Below are 18,945 nucleotides of genomic sequence, written 5' to 3'. Positions count from 1 at the left end.
TTCAAAAATGCTACAGACACATAGAGATTTATGTCCCAACAGAATGCTTTCCATCTTATGCTAAGCCTCAAGGCAAAGCCAAATGATCAATCTTTGAATGGACTATATATTTCCGGTACAAAGCTAAGACTACCTGTAATCAAAATCCCAGATTCTGCTAGGAATCGAGAAGGTAGTTGAAACAAGAAAGCAAGCCTGTGCTTGTCAGGATTTCATACACTAGTCCCTGGTACCCACTTAGTGAAAGCCGTTAGTAAGTGACATACCAGGTTATCTTTATCTGATTAAAGATGAATTTTCTAGTCCCAAGGTTGGAATTGAAAGTCATTTCTCTGTTTCTTCAGCGGACTTTTATAATGCCAACATGGACTAATCGGGTATGAATAAATCGAAAGTAAGTATGAATGCTAACTCCCAACAATCCTTAGGGCCCCACCCAGGAGGAAAGAAGTCTTAGCCTACAAAGAATCAAAAAGTATGGTTCCCACCAGTACAGTTAGATACAGGGCATGCTGATGCTGAGAGGTAAGGGTGAGCACTGCATAAGTCCCCGAGGATCTGGATCTGGTCACCCAGTTAGGGTAGGACCAGCAACTTCACCAGCAAAAGCAGGATCCAGAATTGTGTGTTCTGTCTCCTCTGCCCAGGAGAGCAGCCATGGATTCTCCTTTGCTGGGAGAGGGGGTCAGCTCCCTGTACTCAGTATTCACAAATGGCAGCATACTAAGCAGACTGTTCTGTACCTGGCTCTTTTTCACTTAATAATGTATCCTAAGGCTCTTTCTAAATCACTACGTACATATTTTATTCTTTTGTACATATCATATGGATTTACTACTATTTATTTAGTAGTCTTCTATTTATGTTGTATTCCATATTTTGTAAGAAAAAAAAAAAGCTGCAGTAAATAGCATCTACCTGTGTCACTTTACACATGTGTGAGTGTACTTGTAGGAGAAATCTCTAGAAATGGAACTGCTGAAACTTAAGGCATATACATTTAAAATTTTGAAAGATACTGACAGACTGCCCTCCATGGAGATTAGACTGATTGATATTCTCACCAGCCAAACACAATGCAGTGTTTTGTTAAACTTTTGGATTTTTGCACGATGCAAAGAAAATGGCATCTTGGTGTTGCTGAATTTACACTGTTTTTGTTAAATGAGGCTGAGTATCTCTGTTGGGTAGGCTTTCTTTTCCTCTGACATTTGTAGGTGTTCTTTATCTATTAGGGAGCATAACCTCTTGTCTGTGATATGAATTGTCTGTGATATTTCCCCAATACTGTCATTTGTATTTTTACTTTTTTGTGGTACTTTTTGCCATGCAAAACCATGTCCCAACTTCATTTATTGAATGCTGGCCATTTGTATTTTCCCCGTATATTTGAGATGGCACTTTTACCACATAACAAAGCTCCATATATTGAGGTGTATGTGGACTTTCTGTTCAGTTACATTGATCTATCTACTCCAGTGAGGATCAATTGTTTGATCTTGAAGGGGATCAAAGTATGCTACCCCAAAAGATGCCACTTCAGTATAAGGACTGTTTCAAGCTGAAAGCAATTAGCTCTCCGTCCTCACCCTTGCTCTCTAAAAGCAGGGCATTAACTACCATTTGTAAAGGTGTCTCTCTGCCCTGAACCAGAAGAGAAGCACACCTCAATCACTGAAGACGGCTCTTATCAGTGGGAAAGCCAACAAGTTGAGTCTGCATAATCTTCCTGAATAATTCTTTTCTTCCACTAGTTCCCCCATGTATTTACTTTCCACAACTCACTGCCCCCAGAAGCACAATTTACTGCCAATTTCCTTCCCACAATTTACTCCCTTCCTTTATCTACTTACTTCACAATTGATCACTCTTTGTTAAAATGGTATAATCCCAGGTCAAACCACTTCTTTGGGTTTTCACATCTTTCTTCTGAATCCCCCGTAGGCAGAAGAAATAAACTGCTTCTCTCGTTAATCTATCTCTTATAAGTTTAATTCATGGGCTCCAGCCACAGAACCTAAGGGGGTAAAGGAAAAGATGTTTCCCTCCCGTACAATCTCTAAAATGGAGATTATAATACCTATCCCAGAGAATTAGCCTGAAGATTTAAATGAATGTGGAATGTTTGGCCCATAGCAAAACTCAAGGAATTTCAGTAATGATGATGAAGGGAAGAAAAATATTGCCTACTTCACTCTTGTACAAAGAAAAGTAGATACCCAGAGAGTTTGCACATTACAGTAGTCCAAAGATTAGCTTTCCATTATACTTTGAACTAAAGACTCCTTTACACGTGGAAAATGATATTACCAATGACCTTGATGGTAGGTTTGAGATGATTTTAGTGAATTTTTCACTTACCCAGTTTAAAAGGAATCTCAAGGGCTGTTACTCTCCCCCCTGGAACTGGCCTGCCAAGGCACAATGTCCAATAAGACCGGATTTGAATTCTAGTTCAACCACTTATCTCTGTGACTCCATTTCCCTATCATCAAAGGATACTTTTACCTCCTTCTCATTCTGACAAATAATGAGATAGTCATTTAAGAAAAGTGGCTAGCACTGTGCTTGTTGTTACGTTCAATAAATGGTAGTTCTTTTTGTTGTTACCATTATGTTCTTGGTCTAATCATTAAAGATGATGGCTTTGGGTGGATGAGGTGTGTTGATTGAGGGAAAGTTTGTTGTATGTTTGAAAAATTTTTTATACTAAAATGTTGGGAAAAACCCAAGGCTACCATCCCTCTCTCCTTCTAATCCTAATTTTACCATAACCCCCCACAAACACTCAAAGGCAAAGGATGATGGATTCTCCTTGTGTCTGGATATTTCACATAGAGTGAAGAACTTGTAATTCCCCTCCTGGCCTAAATTTCAAGCTGTCTTTATGAATGTGTTTTGCTCCCTTCCCCTAAGACTCATACTTCTTATTTCCTGCTGGCCCAACTGACAGCTCCAATTTACACACATCTGCCAGCAACAACTCATGCCCCCAAATCCCTCCCGCGCCCCACACCTTATTTCTCTCAGATCCCCAACTCCCAGAGTCCAAACAGCTTTGCACCCAGGAAACTGCAGAGAGGAATGAGTCAGGGCCTGGGACCGACACCCTGTTTCCAGGGCACTTGGAATGCCAAAATCAACTGCAGCTTCCTCCTGGTGCTATGACGTAGGTGACCCTCTAGAGTCACCAGCCCGGAAACAGATAGACACAGATCAGTGTGTACTGGTTGCCATGGTGAGGAGGGACTGAAGGGTGCTTTCTCCAAGCCCATTGGTGCCTGGCCCGTCAGGTGCCCACGAGCTGCAAGCAAGTGCTAAAAGGCCCCTCATCAAATCATTAACATTTAGGCAGGAATTCTATTGTGTTTGATTGGTCTGATGGTCCAGCTTCACAAAAGAGATGGGGGGGGCGGGGAGGAGAACTGCTGGTCCCTTTAGAAATCTAGAAAATTAAGTATGTAAAGCAAACTCTACATTTTTAAATGCCTTGTTCTTGTTCTTTTTCAAAGGAAAGTTTTATTAACTCATTTAGAAATGTTTAACTTCAGACACTCAGCATCCTCTAGCCCAGTATTTATCCAAATGCTGTCCCCAAGCTCCTGGCTCAGAACCTCTGGGGGTGGGTCCCAGGTATCTGCAGTTTTAACAGTGTCCCTAAAGTCCTATGCACGCTCAAGTTTGAACGATACTGCTGTCGTGGAGCTCCATAACTTTACCATCGCCCGGCAAGATGACAATTCTAGCGAGCAGCACCCAAAATCTTTGCTCTATTCTGAATCCTTTTGTCATGTTCTTCATCCTTATTGCACCCCAAGAACCACGCTGCTTGAAAGATATTTGTCTGCCAAACAAATTGCATGTAATGATTTCCCCCCTCTTTTATCAAAGATTTATATAACCCCCAACCTGATTGGCAGAGAGAAGCACATTAAGCTATCGCATTGATAAAAATTAAAAATTCACTTCATATCAAAGAAAACTGATCTTCCTTTACAGCCTCAGTGCAGGTGAATGCATATTGATCATTAGGCTTTCAGAGATAAAAAGAATAACCCGAGCTCACCGGTGCTACCTCTGCGGCCACTTAGTCATCTGAGCGTCTCAAAGTAGGATCCACAGAAACTGTTAAGGAACTCCATTGCATCAAAGAGCCCGTTCTGAGATTCTGAAACATGTCAAACAGAAACAATAACAAGATCTACCGGCCGTCTAAGGAATGTAACCTTATTTATTCCTTCATTTACTTATAACTCCCCCTCCCCCAGAATGGAGACAATTTAAAGTGATTCACAAAGATCCATTAAGTAATCTAAATTGCAAATAGATCTACCTGCCACAGGCTGCTACTTGTTTCCCAAATAGCTCATGGTCCCTTCCTCATTTTTAGCTACAATACTTGGCTAACTAACGGCATTCCCAGCTGTCTTTACAGCTTGGTGAAGTCATATACTAAGGTGTGTTGAGGATGGCAGAGAAACATATTAGAAGCCTGGGTTCCTGATGATCATGGAGCTGCCATTCCAAACTTGGACCGCCTACCCAGAATTTTACCAAAGAGAAAATGAAGCTTCTATCTTGGTTAAGTCACTGGTATTTTGGGTTTTCCATTCCTCAGAGACAAACCTAATTTTTACTACTAATATAAATGGGGGTAGGAGTGGGGGATAGAAACATACTAAGAGTCAGAAATAAACTTAACACAAAAATATATACCATAAAGTCTTTATATTTACTATGAATGAGTTGCAAATTTAGCTTCAGGCTTATAGTGGTTAATGTGACAGTAAAACTTTTAAGGACAATTCTCAGTGTCATGAGGTTTGTTTTTTTTAACTGTCCAGGAGAAACACAACTGTTCCTGATGTTGTGAACAAATTAATTTATCCTAAGAGTCTTCATAAAGTGGACATCCATCATGTAATGTAATTAACAACACGGCAACAACTTCCTTATGGGAGAAACAATATGTCTCATGATGTTCTTCAATACAGGCTGGGAGAATCAAAGTGTAGATAATTTGAAATCACCCTGTGTACAGGTTTATGTAGTCTACTAGATTGAATGCTCCCTTTCCCATTCCCCACAAACACTAGCTAGGTAGGACTTAGAGAAGTAACTTGTGGGATGACAAGAAGGGGCTTTAAAAAGCCAAGTTCTTACACACTTAACCCAGATCCAAGTCGTCTACCACCAGGACCACCAATGAGAAATGGGCAGAATTGATAGGTCCTCCCTTTCACACATACCCCATTCAGTCTTTATTATTGAGTTATTTTCTCCTTCAACACATCCTTAAAGTTATATAAATTTAAATTTTATAGGTTATGTAAAACCCATTAAAAATTCTGCGTGTGTGTGTGAGTGTGTGTGTGTGAGTGTACCAGGGGGAGGAACTCAACCTGTGTTTTTTCTACTTCTAGTCCCTGCAGATCTCTGAATATACAATGCAGGTAGATAGTAAAATTCAGCTACGTAAGGTACTCATCTACCTATAAAGCACAGGCACCAAAAATGTAGATATTTAACTTATGGGTCGTGTGTCCCAACTGTGAACACAAAGTGGTGAACGTCAGCAATTTCTATCTCCTAAAGGAAACCAAAATGGTCCCCAACATACCACCCCTTTGCCAGGGGCAGCAAGACAGGCAACCCTAAAGCCACAAGGATCCATTTTCAAAATCTCTGATGGATCCTCATGCCTGCTCTATTGATTCGACAGCCTTCCAAGCAGGATCCTGCCCTCCAAAGACTTGCTCGTCAAACGTGGTCCTCTTTCTGGATTTATCCTGTTGAAGGAATGATTTGGTGAGGGCAGTGTGTGGGCAATGAGTGGTGAATATGTGCTACCTCAACCAGATGGTTATAGACTTTGCATCCAATGGGGTCCCTTTATACTTTATGGCTAGGTTTTGTTCATGTGTGCTCCTGATAGCCCAACACTGACTTTGAGAAAAGAAGGGTGCATTGCTTTTTGTTTGGTTGGGTTTTACTCGGAGCATTACTTATTTTCGTGCTACACATACTGCATTTCCATTGGGAAAGCAGACTGATGAGCGCCTATCTGCAGGATACTCAGTCATTTCAAGGAACTCAAGTCCCACTGACACAGAACACAAAATGAAGTCCTCTGTATCCTTTAGAGAGAATGACTGCACCTCTTTTATTCCTACCTTTATTTTAAATTAACTGTCCAATTCACCTAGCAACAGGCCAAAACCTCAAAACTTGATCACACAGGTCTAGTTTCCCCAATGGTCCAAAGCCAGCCTTTTAATTTATATATTGAATTTACAAATAAATTCATTTCCCACAAATGGAATCTCTAATTAGGATCAGCTTCATCTGAAACCATGCAGCAAATGAGAAAACGAGAGGATCCAAGAACAGTATTAACAGCAACTGCAAGGAACTCCTTAATCTATGTGGCCTGAAGTCACTCTTCTCTTCCATTTAGGAAATAGACAATCTTTGCTCGCAGTTAGCAATAATCTCAACAGCATGCATCATAATAGTAATAACGATAACTTTTAAAAATGTCAACCAACATCTGGGGAGATGCAGAAATGCTTTCATTTGCATTATCATCTCCCTTGATCTCACATCTGCTTTGTGTGCAGGAAAGTAGGTGTTTTTAATTCATTTCACAGACACTGGACGGAGGGGTTCGTAGTGGGGACATGTGCTACTTATGTTTGGGTCTCAGTTCTTCCTTGCGTCAACTGAGTGACCTTGGACAAGTTACTTAGTGTCTCTGAATCTCCGTAAAGCTACAAAATGAGGATAAAAGTAGTACCTACCACAGAGAGCTGCTGTGATATGTGGTAACAGACCCGTGGCAAGCCCTGGTAAAATGCTGTAGCTGTTAGTTGAGTACAGAGGGGTGGGGGTGGGGGTTTCCCAAAGGTGAACAGTTTGATTTGCAGAACCAGGAAGAACTTGGCCTTCAACTCCAGATCTGGGACTTGCCTGACGCTTGAATAGATTTAGGAGCAGAACCAAGATCAGATATTTCCAACACTTAACTTTTCTCCATTTCTGCCATCCCATCAGCTTCACAACCACTCTTAAAGAATGAAAGGAATACTGGCTCTCTTTGGGAGCTGGGATGCAATACAAATATTTGATGACCCAGAAAAGAGTCTATAAATAACGGACAGAGCCCACAGAATTGTGCTGGCCATCCCCAAGCCTAGAAATGCCTGTCATAAATGGCTTCTCCACCCTGGGCTCAGCCTAGAGGAGCCTGGGCTGAGGGGACAATGCGCAATGCTGAAGTCCACAGCTGGCCACAAGGTGGCAGCATGTCCCCAGCAAGGATTCTCTAGCTCACTCCACTCAGGAGCAAATCTTTGCTCAAATCCAAACCTCACACTGGAGCAAGTCAGAGGGGGAAAGGGACACTGACTAATGTCTGAGGCCCAAGATGACGGACTGAACGATTCTAACTCACATTAGCCCTGAACGTAAATTAGTGCCCAAACTTCTGCAAATGCCATGCATGAGTCTAAATGCTCAGCAAGGAATCAAGACAGGAAAATGGGCATCTCAACAATCTTCATCCACAAAAAGGAACCTCAAGGTGACCATAAACTTATTCCAATACAAATGACTACTTCTGTTTCCATGAATCCTAATTTTCAAATGTATAAAGGAACTGAGAAACTTTAGGTGTCAGGAGCACCCTCCAGAATTTCTAGAACCCTCTGGTTACAGTATTTTATTTTATTTTATTCTTTTAAGATTTTATTTATTTATTTGACAAAGAGAGACAGCGTGAGAGAGGGAACACAAGCAGGGGGAGTGGGAGAGGGAGAAGCAGGCTTCCTGCGGAGCAGGGAGCCCGATGCGGGGCTCGATCCCAGGACCCTGGGATCATGACCTGAGCTGAAGGCAGACGCTTAACGACTGAGCCACCCAGGAGCCCTACAGTATTTTCTTATAAAGATGAAAATAGCTCAGAAAGAAGAGTCAAATCTAAATGATTTCCATATAACCCAATTACTATACACATTTTAATACCTGGATTTTCCTACCAACCTATTTCTGAGCTATCTTCTCTTTTACTCCTTACAAAAGTGAATGTTTGTGGATTATAGAATAATTTAAATAACAGCCTAACGATATACAAGGTTTTACAGAGACTCATGTTGTTTTAGGCATATGACTCTATCTGGGAGATTATCCATTTTAATGCCCTCATTTTCCCAAGGAAGAAACTAGTATTGCCAGAAGTTAATACATTTGCCTAAGACAACACAGAAAGTTCATTCAGAACTGAGACCAGAACTTTTGTTCCCTGACTTTCAGCATAGTTTGGACTAATTTTGATCCTTTTACTTAACAGTGTCAAGAAAGTCATGATTTTTCTCTACCCTGTAGAATAGAAAACCACTCTCAAGTAAAGCAACAAGGAGAGAATCTGTGTGATTCTAGCAGTTCAGCGGGCTCTGTATTAGAAATTCAATAGTGGTTAGGACAAAAACTATCTGAGGAGCATTGTAATTATTACAATAGTAATCCCTCCCCCATCAAAAAAAAAGCCCTAACAGATGACCCAGGGTTAAGTCTCTCTAGAACCTGAAAAAGAACCTGCCAGGTCACGGCCACTCAGCTGCAATATGAAATTGAATGAAATGCAGACAGGAGGAACAAAATGGTGCTCTCTGGACTCTGGAGACCCTGAGCCCTGTCTTACAAGGTGTGACTCTGAAGTAATGTGTGTGATTTTAAAAGAAACACAACCAGAGCTTTCTAAGTGAGCCCTGTGTCCTCTCAAGCAGTCACTTTGGGAAGCTGCATATTTGGGCCAGAGATGCGACAGCAGCTCTTTTAACTCTTCTTGGGGACCTGCCTTCGGAGAGTCAGCATGTTCTGCAAAATATCTACCGTGGCATGAATCCTGGTGGTGTGAGGGTGGAGGGTGAAAATTTCCAGAGTCAGCTCAGGACAAAGGTGGATGGTCAAGGTAGAAAAATAACATTTGGGGATAAAACTGAGTTGCATATAGTCACTGAGTTGCTTTCCACTGTGGTTCATCTAGTGGAAAAGATTCACCTTCATGGATGCAGCCAGGAAAAAACCTTAAGGCTTTACTAATAATATATGTCTTATTGATTTCAAAACAAAGGCCTCTTAATTCCAGTTCTTAATCATTTTACATCGGTTTATAAGTTACTGTTCTGCCTCCCAAATGATGTTTAAGTTCCTCTAAGGGAAAGGCCACTTAGTAGATTGAATCATATGAAACTGCTGCCATTTGACCATATTCAACCTACAAAAATCATATGGTTCAAGCTAACACATTTGACATCTTAATATTTTAGCACAGTGGCTAACGGAATTCAACAGTGTTAATTAATATTACCGTGCTGAGATGAAAATCCCGAACGTCAATATTGAATCGCCAGCGAATGTACCAGTACATGACGCTAACCAGCCTTGTAAGAGGTAACCATCAGTTTTCTCCCTTGGTAGTTCTTTTTTTTTTTTTTTCCAAGATTTTATTTATTTATTAGAGAGAGAGAGCATGAGTGGTGGGGGGAAGAGGCAGAGGGAGAAGCAGACTCCCTGCGCTCGATTCCAGGACCCTGAGCTTGGGACCTGAGCCGAAGGCAGACACAACCAACTGAGCCACCCAGGCGCCCCTCCCTTGGTAGTTCTACTTTTCATGCATTTAGGGTTTTCATGAACTAATTTAAACAGCACATCTTAAAGGTGAAAAAGTCGGCCAAGCACACCAACAAACAGCCTTTCCCAAACAGAGCTGTTCTGTAAGAAACATCAGTCTTATCCTAAGTCATAATCTATAAATAACAGCCGTAATCGAAGGCAGGTTTGTCGACTTGGTACCTCCAGGTCCTAGGACTCGGCTACACAGGCCGGATGATCTGATTTGAACACGATCAATTTCACTAAGGAACAGAGTATACCCTGGTCCATCCCACCTCCCTCCCAGAGGGCAGATGTGACCCTGCAAACCAAGTTTGAAGTCATTGTGCTACAAGCCATCTTTGCTCTCCGGTTCTTCCAGGCTCCATTTCGGGCTTTCTTTCTCCTTATCCTAGATTTACCATCAAAATATGACTAGACGAGCCACTCTGTTCTTCGTTCATTTGAGTATGCAGGAGGTATCATTCAGTACCTCTCTCCTGCCAGAGACAAAGGACTCATTGGTTATAGCATAGAGCTTTCTGGGTATTATTTCAGCATAAAATGTCATTTCACATTTGGGTGGCCAACTATGTGCCATCCCTCTGCCTCTTACAGAATACTCCTCCCAGGAAACGCTTTGATTAAGGAAAAATGTCACTGATGAGACCTGGCCCTGAGCAGTTGACCAGGTGATTAACAAAGCTATCAAGATCCTATGCAGAAGAGGTGCTTCCCATCTAGAACCAAGCAGGCCCTGACCAGAGGCAGGCTGGCCTCACAGCCCAGACGTTGGTGAGCATGCCCCGTGCCTCCATCCCAACCATCCCCACTCCCCAAAAATCTTGGGTAGGAACTCACTCTGCACATTCAATTATATTGTGACAAATTTTAAATTGTCTACTTGTGCCTCAAAGTGAAAATAGTGGGGCTCTGTAGCTGCAGGACTATGATCTCTGTTGGGGTCTTCCTGCTAAATCCCAGGCAGTTCAAGTCCTTTGTATCAGCCCACAAGCAACTGAGCTGACCTGGCTTCCAGGGCCCTTTCCATTATTGTTTCTTACTTGTTCTTCTTCTTAACGATCTTTTGTGATTACAAAAGCCGTATCTTTTCAATATTAAAAAATTGGATCACTTTGCAAAACCTACGTATACGAAATCATCAGTTGTACACCTTAAACGTATACAATGTTATATCTCAATTATACCTCAATAAAGCTGGGGGGAATTAGAAAACGTCAATATAAAAAAAAGGAAAACTAAAACATTATGTTCTTATTCCCCAAGATTATCACAGTTACCACCTATGTGTGTATCCTTCCAAATTTCCTTATGCACATTTATATGTATCATCTATACGTCATCCGTATACATACTGACACGTAATCATTCATCCTCTAATCTAATACCTTTCAAATCCCTGCCCCTGGCATTGTACTCCGAATGTGTGTCGTTGCTAGTTTAGCTACACCAACATCCAATCCAGGACCATGTGTTATATTGGGTTGTCATGTTCCTTACATTTCTTTTCATCTAGAACACTCATCTCTTACTGCACATCACGGAGCTGCTGAAGAGAGCAAGCCAGTTGCCAAGGTAAAGTCCTATCCTCTGGATTCCTCTGGATTTATTTGCCTTTTTGCTTCCTTAGGCTATCTGTCATTAATCTTGTTCTCCCATCCCCATATTCCCTGTAAAGTGGAAATTAGGTCCAAAGGATTAGATCAAAGCATTTTCTGGCTAGAATCCATCAGAGAAGTAGTATATTTCATATTGTGCTGCATTGGGAGACACGTAACCCTTGGTTGCCCACCATCAATGATGCGAGGATTACCCAGTGGATGAGGGGCTTAATCCATCCAACCAGGAAGTGACTTTTAGAGTGTTATTTTGGCAAATTATCTTCCAGACTCTAAACCTTTCTAGCCAATATCGTGATCCCAAAACCATACCCTAAGGAGAGAAGAACAAACTGAACTAGTTTGAGACCAACAGCCAGGGAGGAGTAGGTACGTGAGGTAGAGCAGGTGAAAGGCAAGACTTCTGCTTAGTGCTCAGAGCTGATAGGAGGACAATTGTGGCATTTACCCTGCCTCCATTGTCCAAAGTAATTGATAGACGTTAATGCAACTTGCCTTAAGCTCACAAGCCCCAGGATGTGGCTGATACAACACAAGTGGTGAAGTCAGCCCCGCGTGTTGTGTAATTGGTTTCCTCAAGAGTTCTGCACAGGAGATCATCCAGGATTCTGGTTTCCCTTTGAACACTCATTAGTCAACATGAAAATGCGAGGCTCACATGTGCAAGTTCTTCCAAAACAAGATCTGAATTTAATCCCCCCCAGAGGGGCCTGATCCAAGTATCTGTTTTGGCTACAGTCTCATGGGCTGGACATTGTCACTGCAACTAGGCAACAGCAGAGGGACCCCATCCCATCTCCTCCCCCCGCCGCCTACTTCTAGTTCCAGTCTCCATCCTGGGGGCACTAACTGTGACAATGACCCCATTCAGTTAGACTGTTGAACTGTGGTGGCTGAGTTCACTGCCTGAGAGGGGACATCAAATGGGGCCCTCTCCCAGGTACACAGACCATCAGCACCTACCACCACGGGGAGCAAGGGCCAGGGACCCAAAGGCGATCGGGTGGTCTTGTGAGCCCCGCACAGTACATATCATACTACTTGCTTTTTCAAGATGAAGGCGGTACAATATTTAAGACAGCCGGAAAAACCTGAATTTGTCAATCCTATAAGCAAGTACAACTGGAGGGCCTCAGAAGGAAGATGTCTCTGAAGATGTTTGCCTCTCTGCCCCTGAGCAAAACTTTCACACAATAGCTCAGAGCCGAGGTGGCTCCATCTGAGACTACCAGGATGGCCTAATTTCCAGAATAACAACAAAGATGTGCGATTAACCTGGATAAGGCAAAGTGGCCCAGGATGAGAGATGGAGAGAAAATAAATACCACCCGTCCCAGAGGCCAGGTACACGGGCATGTGCACGCAGGCGTGCACACACACACACACACACACACACACAAAGCCAGAATTTGGCCTCAAGCAACTATAATAGATTTAGACAGTCTAGTTCAACTGAAACTCTTTGGGCATCTCCAGGAAATGTCCCCATCTTCCCTACCATCTCGAAAGAAGGCTTGCTAGGTCTCCTGGAACTACTTGGTGAGCATCCGGCCTGCAGTGGCTTTCTGAGTCTTCAGATTTAACAGGGAGCTCTCTGCAAGGCTAGTGGATGAACAGCCTTTGGTCAAACGGAAACTCAGTAAGTTCTGTCTAAATGATCCAACCAGGTAAATGTCTCCTAATGGACATCAAGTTGAAAATTAAAAGGAAAAAGAAGAGCACAGCACTTAGAAAAAATGGGTCCTACAGGCTGTCCTACCTGCTGCTTCGACCCTGGGAAGGCTCCCCTAGTCTCTGCTTTCAGTCCAAGCTTGTACAACCAATTCAGCTGGAAACACGCCTGCCGCCCTGCCAACAACCCTCATTAGCTGCCTCTGACCTGTGGAAAAGCTGAAAATAGAACCTTGAGCCATTTTCTCTGCAGCTCGACTCTCAATATTAGCAGCATCCTGGTTATGCCATCGTTTTAAAGTACTTGTCCCTTTTTGCCTTTTTGGACACCCCCAACCACCATATTACTTTTCTTTGGGAAAAAGCTTTTTATCTAAAGGGTGAAGTGCTTTCTTTTTATTTGCTTTCTCCTTATGTAGCTAGGGATGCTATTTTTCTTCCTGATGGCTTTTATACTTGGTTAAAATCACCTGGAAAAATCAATAGGGAAGAATAGAGTATTTCCTTAGTTACCCATTAGCCACAGTAACTAAAGTCCACAGAAATCCATTTCCCATTTCCTATTAAAATTTTATAAGTATTTAAAATATTCACTTGGATGCTGTGTGTTTTTCTTTTGCATCTCAACTGAGCTGCTTTTCCACCCTGAGGTCTAAAGCCTGGCTGATTGTCCTCAGTGGCTTTACTCAAAATAAAATCTTTTTTACTAATAAGTAAACACCCAATTCTGTTCATTAAACCAGTGAGCTTTGCATTTTCTGACATGGTTCTCCTCCTAAGCTGGAGCCAATCCTTGACAATGCTTCAGTTGATGAGCACACACACATTAAACTGTCTGCCCCACGGTGTATTTTTCTCCCTGATTTAGAAGGAATCTCTGCATTCAAGGATGGGCTCCCTACAAATCATAACCAAAGTTCACCTCAGCTTGCCTTTCCCAGGTTTAAAGCTGATAAAATGGCCACTCTGGCACATCAGTGGAACAGAATTGCTCCAGCCCCCCAATATCACTCTCCAGATCTTTGTCCTAAAGGGACCTAACCCCAACTGGGCTTAACACATCTTGTAAATCCCTAGAGGCTCTCAAAAATCAGATCTCTCAGAGATCTTTTTTTTTTAAGATTTATTTATTTATGTATTTATTTGAGAGAGAGAGAGAGAGAGAACACGAGTGGGGTGAGGGGCCGAGGGAGAAGTAGGCTCTCTGCTGAGCAGGGAGCCCGACGCAGGGCTCGACCCCAGGACTCCGGGATCATGACCTGAGCCAAAGGCAGACACTTAACCAACTGAGCCACCCAGGTGCCCCTCAGGGATCTTATTTAAAACACAGATGCCTACACTGGGAGTTATACGTAAGTGATGAATCACTAAATTCTATACCTGAAACCAATTTTACCATATATGTTGACTAACTAGAATTTAAATAAAAACTTGAAAAAAAAAACACACACACAAAAAGAGTTCCTAAACCCCAAAAAATAAGGGCAGGGGACCATGACAGTTGTCTAATGAGGAGTTTACGTCTTGCAAAGTCAAAAATGTGAATTTCACTATGAAAAGTGTGAACATAAGTTTCCTTCAGGAAACAAAACAAAACAAAAAACCCCAACAGATTCCCAGGCCCCACCTCCCACAGACTCTAATCCTGGAGGTGTTAGAGGGCTCCATGAATCTGCAATTTCAACAACCTCCTGTCCCCATCTCAGGTAAAACAACCCTGAAACTCACTTTGACAAAGCAGTGACCTCTGAGACTATTCATCTCAATGGCTTTTGATCAATGCTGTGTTCATTTATTCAACAAATAGTGACTTATGGGTAGGGTGTCACTGAAGGGGCAGATAGATTTCATGTGAGCCCCTACCCTCAAGAAATTTATAGTCTAATGGGAGAAATGAGACATGAACATATATAACTATCTAAGGGAGTAAGAGATTTATCATGAGAGAGGACCAGAGTTCAGGGGAAGAAGAGGTAACATTGAGGGACGGGATGGGGCATGACTTTATGGAAAGGTGACATAGGCATTATACCTGAATGTGTAGTATCTGGGAACATGGAGATAGCAAAGAGGAGACATTCTGAAACCACAGCAGGTGTGAGCAATGGCAGAGTGGGGAGGCATGAGATCTGTGTGGTGAAGAGCCGGCCATTTAATTGACTAGAAGCACTGTGCATAGGAAGGCACAGAGAAGGAAATGAGCTTCTAGAAGAGGGTTGTGGCCAATCCTGGAGGGCTTTGAATGCCACGGTGACAAGGAAGAGCTTGGGATATATCTGGCAAAGGGGTGGGCTATGAGCAGAGGTGTAAGGAAACCTCAAGTTGCCCTAAGCAAGTAGCAACATGGTGGCCCTGGGCATTTGCCCAGGAAGGTGGGAAGAAAGTGCACTGAGCTCTTCTCTGTAAGGATCCCTCAGCCCTGCAGTCCAGCCAGGACCCTCCTACGTTATTCCTGAGAATAAGATGTCCAGTGTAAGCTCACCCCTTGCCTTGCACTAACCTATTAATGTTCACAAAGGGCTAGAGCTTTTATCAGTGGATTTTATCCACCACAGAGCCTTTAAATGCACCTTAAGATGGAAGGATGAGAAAAAATGTTGAGTGAGAGTGTGCCATGCTCTCTCACTTTTATCCTCTTGAGAACACTGCTACCTCTCCAGTGAGGCTGCAACACACACAACCACACACACACACAGTCAAAACTTAGGGGAGCCTGAGCTAGTCTCTGCTAGCAAGCTAAAAACAAAAACACAGTGGTACTAAGACTAGACTTTCCCTGACAATATTTCCTATATCTGGTTTGATGAATTCGTTTTATTTATGTATACAGCACTTTGTAGAAATACATGGCAGGTTGCAAATTCTCTGATATCTGCCCAGGGAAAAGCTTGACCATACCTATTAAATGTATCCTGCTTTCTGCAGTCAAAATAGTTCTACCTCCCGCACACCACCCCCCACCTCTGATAGTGGTCCTCCACTCTGGGGCTGACCGGCCATCTGCATATCAAAAGATTCTGTGAAAATCCATAATTAGAAGGCTAATGCCTCTGAATGCACTTCAGAATCATCAACAGCATAAATTACGTGAGCAAATTATATCAATATATTCAGCTGCCACCCTATTTTTCACCTTCTGTATTCCTAATCAGAAATACAAAACAACATGTGCACGAGAAAAATGAATTATAATCAGAAGCAGGGACCCAGAAGAAGCAGATGGACGTTAGGATTACTGGCCCAAGTGACGGGTCACTTCTCCAGGAAATCTAATCAGAGGTGAGAATAACATGTACTTTTCCGGGGAAAGGGGAGGGAAGGGGTTTTTTTCCCTGCTTGCTTTGTGACAGCAACACAACCGTTAACAAGTTGCAATTTGTCTCTTGTGCCCTTTTCGCACATCTAATATTAAGAACCATTACACGAGGAGTTAAGAATATAGCGCCTGCCACCCTACCCTCCACTGGTTTTCCTCCTGATGGGGGGATATGCCAACAAATTAAAGAGATGTATTAGCTGCCTAGTCCTGCAGCCCCGCTGGTCCACGCCTTGTGTAACCGGATAATTGTGGATCACGCTTTAGGAGAAGCCCGGAAGAATGATCTGAATGCTCGTGTCACCTCTGTATGAATGCGCTCTGACATAGCCTCCAATCAAGCTTTCTGGCAACTGTATCTTTCTGCCAGAGTTTCGATACACTGTGATGTTTCTCTACAACCTAATGGAGAACTGGCAGAAAATACAACTCCTCAGCGTAAACCGGATCCAGTGAAGATACGGGAAAGATGCTTCCTGCTCTGCCTCCGTGAAACATAACCATTTGTCATTCCTCTTCCAATCCCATTCATGAATTGTTAGCACGGTGCTGCAGCCATCCTGGGGCAGCTCCAGCCCAGGTGCAAGTGTAGGAGGACCAAAGCGGAATATGGGGCTATGGTTCACAGTATTTGTATTGGATCCTTGAAAGTTGCTCTGAGAGCGAAGCTCCCATGTTCTCACCTTAACGGCAACAACAACAAAATGGTAATCACGTGAAGAATGCGTTAACTAACCTTATTGTGGTAAACATTTCACAATACATACGTGCATCAGATCATTGTACACTTTAAACTTACACAATGTTGTATGTCGATTATATCTCAATAAAACTGGGATAAAAAATTTTAATTAAAAAATGGAATGTGGGGCGCCTGGGTGGCTCAGTCAGTTAAGCATCTGTCTTCGGCTCAGGTCGTGATCCCAGGGTCCTGGGACGGAGTCCCGCATCGGGCTCCCTGCTCAGTGGGGACGCTGGTTCTCCCCCTGCCCCTCACCCCCCCTCGTGCTCTCACTCTCTGTCAAATAAATAAATAAAATCTTAAAAAAAAAAAATCCATTATCTGATACGAATAAAAAATATATACTTTTTAAAAAATGGAATGTGAACCCTCCACAAGTCAATGCTGGCCTCCGTGGAGACCCAGAATTAGCTGCTGGCCAAGATTGGCAGAACGGGGGCAGGGATAGGGGATCTTTAGCAGGAGATCAATTTGCAAGCTGGTTCTTACTAGAAGGACATCGAAGACCTGCAAAAAGAGTCCTTGTTTTTTCCCTCTGGGGTACCTGGGATGTGTGCCAAGGCTGCTGGCCCTGACCCTCTCCCTCAGGCATAGCATAAATGCTCATGGAACTAACCTACACATACACACACACACATGGGGGGCAGACATACACACACACACTCACACATATGCAAACTACCACTGGCGGGAAGGACTAGAAACGTGGCTAGAAGGATGCTCTGCACATGCTTCCATCCGGGAGCCCTCAGCTTTCTGAATCCTGGGGCAAAGGGTCTAGAACTCTGCTCTTCAGGATGGTAGCCACTAGTCATGTGAGCTGAGCACTTGACATGGGGCGAGATCTGAACTGAGATCTGAGCTGGGCTTTAAGTGTAAAATACACATAAAACTTAGAGGACTTAGCATGAAAAGCAATGAATTAAAATCTCGTTAATAATTTTTACATGACTAAATGTTGACACGAGACTGTGCTGAATTGTATTGGGTTCTTATTGCTAGTGTGACAAATTGCTACTAAATTCAGTGGCTTAAATCAACACAAATTTATTATCTTACAGTCTGGGAGGTCAAAAGTCCGAAATGGGTCTCAATGAACTAAAATCAAGGTGTCAGCAGGACTGTGTTCCTTCTGGAGGCTTTAGGGAAAATTCTTGTTTCCTTGCCTCCAGAGGCCACCCATATTCTTCAGCTCACAGCCCCCTTTCTCCATCTTCATAGCCATTGAAATGTTCCACCTGTCTGACCTTCTTATGTAGTAACATCTTCCTCTGACCACAGCCAGGAAAGGCTTTCAGCTTTTAAAGATCCATGTGATTAGATCAGGCCTGGATAATCCAGACTAATCCAGATCTCTCCATCTCTTAATTTAATCATACCTGCCAAGTCCCTTTTGTCATACCACAGGTTGCAAAAATGAGGATGTGGACATCTTTGGAGGCCATTATTCTGCCTACCACATGGATATGTTACATTAAATACAATATATTCTTAAAATCAATTTTGCCCATTTCTTTTCATCTTTTTAACGTGTCTACTAGAAAAATTTTAAATTACATATGGGGCTTGCATTGCGCTACTCTAGAGCCTTTGAATCACTGATACTCACTATACAGACCAGTTTCAGGTGCTGAGATCCTCTTTAGGGCATGGGGTACAGCCCTGAGGTGACCTCTACTCCTAGAACACAGCCACATGGCATATACTCGAGGTTGTAGGAGTGTCCTGTGCTTAGGGTGACCATATGCCCCTGTTTACAGGGCAGTCCTGGTTTACACTAATGCTCCAGCAGAATTATTCCTAGAATTCCCGCTCATTCTCAAAATATCCAGGCATGGACGATACGTTAAATGTGTGCCCTATTAATGTGTTGTATGTGAAGATGACACTGCTCACTCATCAGTAGTGGAGGGGAACCTCCAATC

The sequence above is a fragment of the Halichoerus grypus genome, chromosome 14 (assembly GCF_964656455.1).
Source record: "Halichoerus grypus chromosome 14, mHalGry1.hap1.1, whole genome shotgun sequence".
NCBI classification, from domain to species: domain Eukaryota; kingdom Metazoa; phylum Chordata; class Mammalia; order Carnivora; family Phocidae; genus Halichoerus; species Halichoerus grypus.
The sequence above is the reverse complement of the archived record's forward strand: the minus strand, read 5'-3'. Positions refer to the sequence as shown.